We start from the raw sequence: 7,303 nt of genomic DNA on the forward strand, positions 1-7,303 counted from the left end.
CAGTATTATTTATTATTATAAAATAATAATAATTTATTATTGTTATCCTAAACAGTACTCTATTATACTAACCATGATAACAATTTTTTTTTAGACTTAAGCATAATAATGGTGACAACAATAACGATGTTGCTAACAACAACAATAATAACAACAGTAACAACAATAATAAATTGCTAGTTAAAACACAAATCCATAAAATACAAATAAATATATTTATTTATTGAACATAAAATTTAAAAAAAATATATTCATCGAGAATGATCCAAGTATTTAATAATGTGTTTTTCAGATGTAATAAAATTACGCACTATTTTTTCTCCTTCCCTCACTTGAGGCTAAACCCCATTCTGGTTTTCTTCTTCCTCCATGCCAGCATAATGTTTTACTCCCTTACCCTCCATTTCAATCTCGGCTCACTTACCCTCTCTTTCACTCTCAGCACAATGTTTCACTCTTTTTTAGTTCATTGTTTCGCTCTTGCTTGCCTGCGTTTTGGCTTTTAAAGACTGGTTTCAACTGCCCATTCAACACGTATCGTGCATGCAAAGCTGGAGGCTGTCAATCGCAACCTGCGACTTGCCTTTAACACCTGCCAAATGCAAGATGTATTTTGAGCACCCCAGGTTAGTCAAAGACTGTTCCTGTCTGTATGCAGAGAGCCAACCGACACGTTTCGATTTTTCAGACGCCTTTTTCTGCCAACCGCATCTTACGTTTTGCAGCAGGTAGCAGTTTTTTTTTGTCCCATACAGATGACTGAGCAACGCAAGTTCACATTTGTGGATAACAGACTATGCACTCATATTGATGATTATCACCATTATTTGATCCATAACTAAATTAATTTATGCAATTTGACATCTCTGTTATTATTATGTTTTTTGGATGGGTTTTCTTTTTCTATATTTTTTTTTATCTTAACTCACCGGGGACTATGGAACCTAATGATTATGTTGGGCCTGAATAAATTCGATCCAAAAAAAGAGTGGATGTCACTCAACGTGGAGGAGATACATATATTGACCAAAACAAAACAAAAAAAACTTTTTTTTTTCTTACTTTTTGTAATGCCTTAAGGCTTAAATTTTAGAATTTTTTTTATAAAAGGGTTAAAATACATTAACCAATTCCATGTTGGTTAACTTTTTTTACATTTAATTTTGTTGACTTTTTCTATAAATACAATTTGTGTTTAGACACAAATGTTATATACAAACATCATTCGTGTCCCTTTATCTAATCTTTTAAATTTTTAAAATAAATAATTTTATGATATATTATCAAAATAAATGTTATTAAATTATTTTTGCACTATACACAAGTTCGTATTTTTTCACCAAATTTTATCTTCCAAATGCTTGTTCAAATTTTAGCATGATGGATGTATAAAGTTTTAAATTGTCTGTTTTTCTTTAAATAAAATAAATAACAGTTTCGTGAGATAAATTTACCTCTATAATTAAATTTTGGAATTAAGGTAGATAACTTTTTATAATAAATAATTGTAGGAGCTTGCATGTAATTCTTTTATGAAAGATTGAACTTTTCCAAGTCTGCTATACTTGCCATTTAGTTTCCTTATTTTATAGGCTGTGAAAAAGGGGAAGAAAAGTAAAGAGTGAACGAAGCAAGGCATGAAAAATAAAAAACGACTACTAATGAAAATGGTAAAAATTTAGGTATAGTTAAATTTATGTGAAATTAATAGTAAAGAGTTATTACATAATAATTTAGTCAAATATAAAAAATATTTAAAAATTTTTAACTATCAATTTTATATAAAGTTAACTGTACTTGAATTTTTACTGATAAAAATGTATACTTACCGTCAATATTTAATATATTGATATATAAGTTAAAACAAATTAATTATAATATGATATTTTTGAATTACAGACTCGTAAATAATTTGTTTTTATAAAAAATTAATAACTAAAAATTATTAAATAATTTAATTAAATTATTATTTAATAATTTTTAATTATTAATTTTATATAAAAATAATTACATGTAAATTTTTACCGTTATATATATAACCGCTTAATCTTTTGGAACAAATATAGGATCGTATCTTAATTAAACTCAATGTCAAACAAAGCCTTTTATATTTTTCCATGAATATTTGACTGACCCTGCCATTATTTTTGACAATGCATGCAGATTAATTAATTCTAGATGATGAGCCATGTTGACCTGAATCATAAAATAAGGCTGATAAATTAAACTAGTCATGCATAATCCAATTCTTCTAAAATATTTATAAATTGAAGACAGTATAGAATGACAATTATATGTGGAGGTGAATATCATTTTTCTAAAAAAACGATTCATTCAAATCTTAAAATTGCAATATTCAAGTACTTGCCATTATCTATGTTAATTTTTCCTAGTAGCGTCTAGTATATTCAAATTTAAAAATCAAAACACAATCTCATTGCCGCCACTATCGACGTGTTATTTAATTTTATCATGTAAATTAGTAATGTATTTTTTACATCTCTTTTTTTTTTTTCCTTAATTCCCCCAAATAAGAGGCAATGTCGGCATTTTAAGTCACCATGCTTGCGTTACTTACGGTTGGCCTTAGTTTTGTTTGACATGGAAAAAAGAAGAAGAGAGAATTGGTCTTTTGTTGAATTATTTGGAAACTTGCTATGATATTACCATCATGCATTTACATTTCATTTGCTTATTATTATGACTTTCATTTTTGTTGAATTATTATGTTGGTATTCTGCCTTTGTTATTTTTATTATTATTATATGCTCCTCTATCTTTAATTTACTTGAGAAACTTAGAAGAATGACTAGTTTTAAATAAGGAAAAAACTAAACTCAAATGCAGTTACGTGAAGTTAATAATTTAGAGTCGTTTAATAATTTGATAAATTTAATTAAATTATCATTTAACTATCAATATTACATAAATATAACTACACTACACGTGAATTTTCACTTTTAATAATTATCGATCAAAAAATTGTCACCGCACATGTTCAAATTAGTCCCATATTAATTTTTGGTAACAAAAAAAATTAACTAAACAAAATTATAATTTATTTTATTTAATTTTACTAAAATTAATAAATACTAAATAAAATAATTTTAAACTATATTTTTGTCATCTTAACATTACTGTATTTATTACCTCTTCATTATCCTCTAATGTAACACAAATGATTATTACGTATCATATGTATAATTCAATTAAAATAATTTTTAATCCGATCCTGTAAATAAGAAAGAAAAATATAAATAAGTAGATTCCATAAGGTCATTTAGATGAAGCTAAAACCTAATGCCACTAATGTCTAATGATGGGGATTGATCTGATCTATACTCAGTACCCACCAGACAAGTATGATAATACTACTACTTGGTCTCTCTAATATTATTTTATATTATAGTATAGGCAGAGAAATTGCATTGAATTAGCGCCATAAATACACTATTCCCCTTGACTCAAAGGGGAGATGTGTGTATTTATAACTAAGAAAAAAATAAATAATTTGTTAATTCACATCTATGAAAAAAGTATGATTAAATAAAAATATGTATAAGATCGAATCGGATCGGATCCAATATTCGCAGTTTTTAACATTGGATCCAATCCGATCGGATCGAATATCGGACATATCCATAAAATACAAAAGTATTTTTAAAAGTTTATTTTTATTAAAAAATCAATAAAATTTATTTTTTCTATTCTTTTAAACATGTTTATTCTTAAAATAATATTAAACATACTTTTCTTAAATAATAAATTAAAATAATACAATATATATGATAATTATTAGTTGAAATAAAACATAAAAAAATATTTACTTGTTTATTTTTTTATTTTTGCGGATACGCGGATATGTGGATCCCAACACAAAATTCGCAAACCGATCTGATTAACGTGCGGTCTGATCCGACCCGATCTAAAAGTGTTACGAATCGGACCTATATCCACAATTTTCATATCGAATTCGGATAAACACCACAAATATATCGAATCCGATCTATAAACACTCTAATTTAAAATCATACCATAAAGAAAAAATGCAACTACGTATCAACTCAAGTATAGGTAGTAGCTTTAGCACACTATATATCCAAAAATAATGTATATATAATAATACATTACTAGCTACCTAAACTTTTATTTATTCATTTCTTTTGGCTATCCCCATAAGTGGCGCAATTCGTTTGCCATAATAAACCATTCATATACCAATTAATTATTGGACTTTGAAGCTGAAAAAGGTATAATTTTTTTTTTAAAGAGAACTAAGTTTAGTTGCTCTAGCTAGTTATTAGTTCATTAATCTATTTATTTAAATAGATGTTTAAAGTTCAAATTCTGTCTTATACATCCTATTCGTAAAAGTTAGTCCTAAATTTGTCAATTTACAAAATACTATGAGAAGGGGGGATGAACCTACCTTTTGCCATGGTGCACGTTTTGGAGGAGTCTAAGTATGTAGAATGCTTGATTTTGATTTATATTATGGATAATTTCGTTACACATATATTTTTTTGTCGTAAATATTATTTTAATATTACTATTTTTTACCAACTAATATATATTTTTATTTTGTTAATTAAAGAATAATTTACTATTAATTGATAATAACTATATTTTTATACATATATAAAGAATATTTAATATGCAAATATCGTTTTTTTTTTCTTGTGTGAGATAGTTTTCTTCCTTTTTTGGTAAAAAATAGAAATGGTAGCACTCAATGTTGGAATGGAATATAGCGCAGGAAACACGTTCCCTTTTTTTGAATACATAAATCCAAATTAGGCATCCAATCACAATCTATCTCACACAGTGAGGAGAGTAGCTAGGAAACAATACATGAGGCACTGTTTTTTCTTTTATTTGTTTAAAAATTAGTTTAAAATGATGAAAATAAATTGCAGCAAAAAATTGCTACAAGTGTTGCATATATAATTAAAGAAATGGTGATGCCCATTATTTTTTGAAAACTAATGATAATGCCACCTTAGCTTATTATTTTTTTAAATGTTTATTAGGTTTATTTTTTGAAGAAATAATTATATTGTTTAGTTGTTTGAGTTATTTGTTGTCAAATTAACAATAACCCATCATGACAATGTTGACCTACCATCGATGTGATGAATGTGAAGCACATGACAATGTTTGTAGTAATTTCAGGTCACACTCTCATGCATGTTAGTTTATGCATTATGTTCCATGAACAATTGAACATTGTTTTGTTTTATTAAGCTATTATTTATTTAATGGTTTAATTATTTATTCATTTCTTATAGTTTTATTGAATTTTTAATTAAATTTTTATATTTTTTTATTTAAATCTATATATCATATCAAATTTTGTAAATAAATTTTTATCGTGATAAAAATATTGAAATTAACAGAATATTCTGTAAAACTATAGGGAGTATTCAGTCAAGTATTAGATATATTTATTTTGTTTAACGGAATATTCAGTTAATTTCACGTTTCTATCACAACAAGGACTTAATTACAAAATCTGATATGATATAGAAATTCAATTAAAAAAAGTATAAAAATCTAATTGAAAATTCAATAAAATGATAAGATCGATAAAGTAATTAAACTATATTTAATTTATATATATGCTTAAAAAATATTTCAATATAAACTCAAAAAATAAGTTTAAGTATCTTTAATAAAATACAAAAGCGATGAGTAGTTCAAATAAAATTAAAAGCCAAATATTATGGCCACATACAAATGAGTTTTAATATAAGTTGTTCACCAATGACCATTAAACTTTAACTCTATTGTTTTTTTTTTTTTCATACTATCCTCTAATTTGATAGGATGAACACTAGTTCATTACTTAACTTTTAAAAATTTATAATTAACTAATAAATTACTACAGGTATATAATAGAATTCAAATTTTTAATAGAATTCGAACTTTTAATATAACAACACTTATTTAAACAGATTAATAAATTAACTGCTAAATCTTCTTAAGTTAATTCCATTCGTTAATCTCTTATCTCGTAGATCGTATGTAACTTTTTTGTATGTGGCTTCCTAGAATTAAATAAAATAATCATAATTGATAAAATTTACAAGTTAAAAGAAGTTTTGTCTTTGTCTATTTCTTCTACTTTATAGTTAGATGTGGAAACCAAAATAGTTAGATGTTACGTACATATTCGGAATTATTCACCTTTTCTTCTATTAAATGAGCATGCTTTGTCTTTTCCTTACCATTGAAATCTTAAAAAGAAAAATATAGGTTGGTAATAAAAATCTCAAATAATATAAATAATATATATATTAGATATTTAATTCAATAAATATACAGATGATTATGTTTATTATTTTTAATTAGATAATTATTTTTTTATTCGATTTATTCAAGTACAGCAAATAATAACTGGATATTCAATTCACTAGATGTGCAAATGATTATTCTAATATTAAAATTTAAGAGGTAATTTTAGAGGTAGAGTGTTATTTTTTTACTTTATTAGATCAATTCTAAAATTCATTGTTTACATTATTTATAAAAATTATTGTCTACTTAATAAAATTAAAATTTTAATGGGACAATTAATAAAAAAGCTAAGTAATTAACAAGATATATATATATATATATATATATATTTCAAGTAGATTAAAAATTAATTTATTATGAATCTAAATTTTATTTAAGAGTCTGTTGTTAATCAATAAATTATTATATATATAAGATAAAATTTAAATATTTAACATTTATTTAAAAGAAGAAACTGACTACTCAACCAATCCAAATTAGTTGATAATATGAGTTACATTTTTATTTTGGGGGATATCGCCCCCATAATGAGATATGTCTTTATATCCAGTTTACTCAACTCTAATTGTGGCCTATTGTTACCCTATCGATGGCTATATATTTAAAATTGAAAGTTGGTTATGGTGACAATAATATAGCGAATCCGAAGACACAAGATGGTCAAAAGCTATTACTTTGAAATTATTCTGAATGATATAGTATGTGACAAAACAAAATTAAAATAGGTGTATAAGATTCAAATTCCACCGTAAATAAAGACCTATCATCACATGACTTTTTTTCTTGAAAGAGATTGATTGATCATATCTAGCTATATATACCTTGTATGTGGAAAGTTTATTATATGTTATGCTTAATTAATTATGAGCAAGGCTACGTGAATCGTAAATATTATTATTTTTTTATTAGTAGTTAATCGATAATATTTTAGTTAATATATATAATTATTTTACACATAAAAAATATATAATTTATATTTAAAAAAAATTTATTTATATAAATTGAT

This window comes from Arachis duranensis, chromosome 3, assembly GCF_000817695.3.
Source record: "Arachis duranensis cultivar V14167 chromosome 3, aradu.V14167.gnm2.J7QH, whole genome shotgun sequence".
NCBI lineage: Eukaryota > Viridiplantae > Streptophyta > Magnoliopsida > Fabales > Fabaceae > Arachis > Arachis duranensis.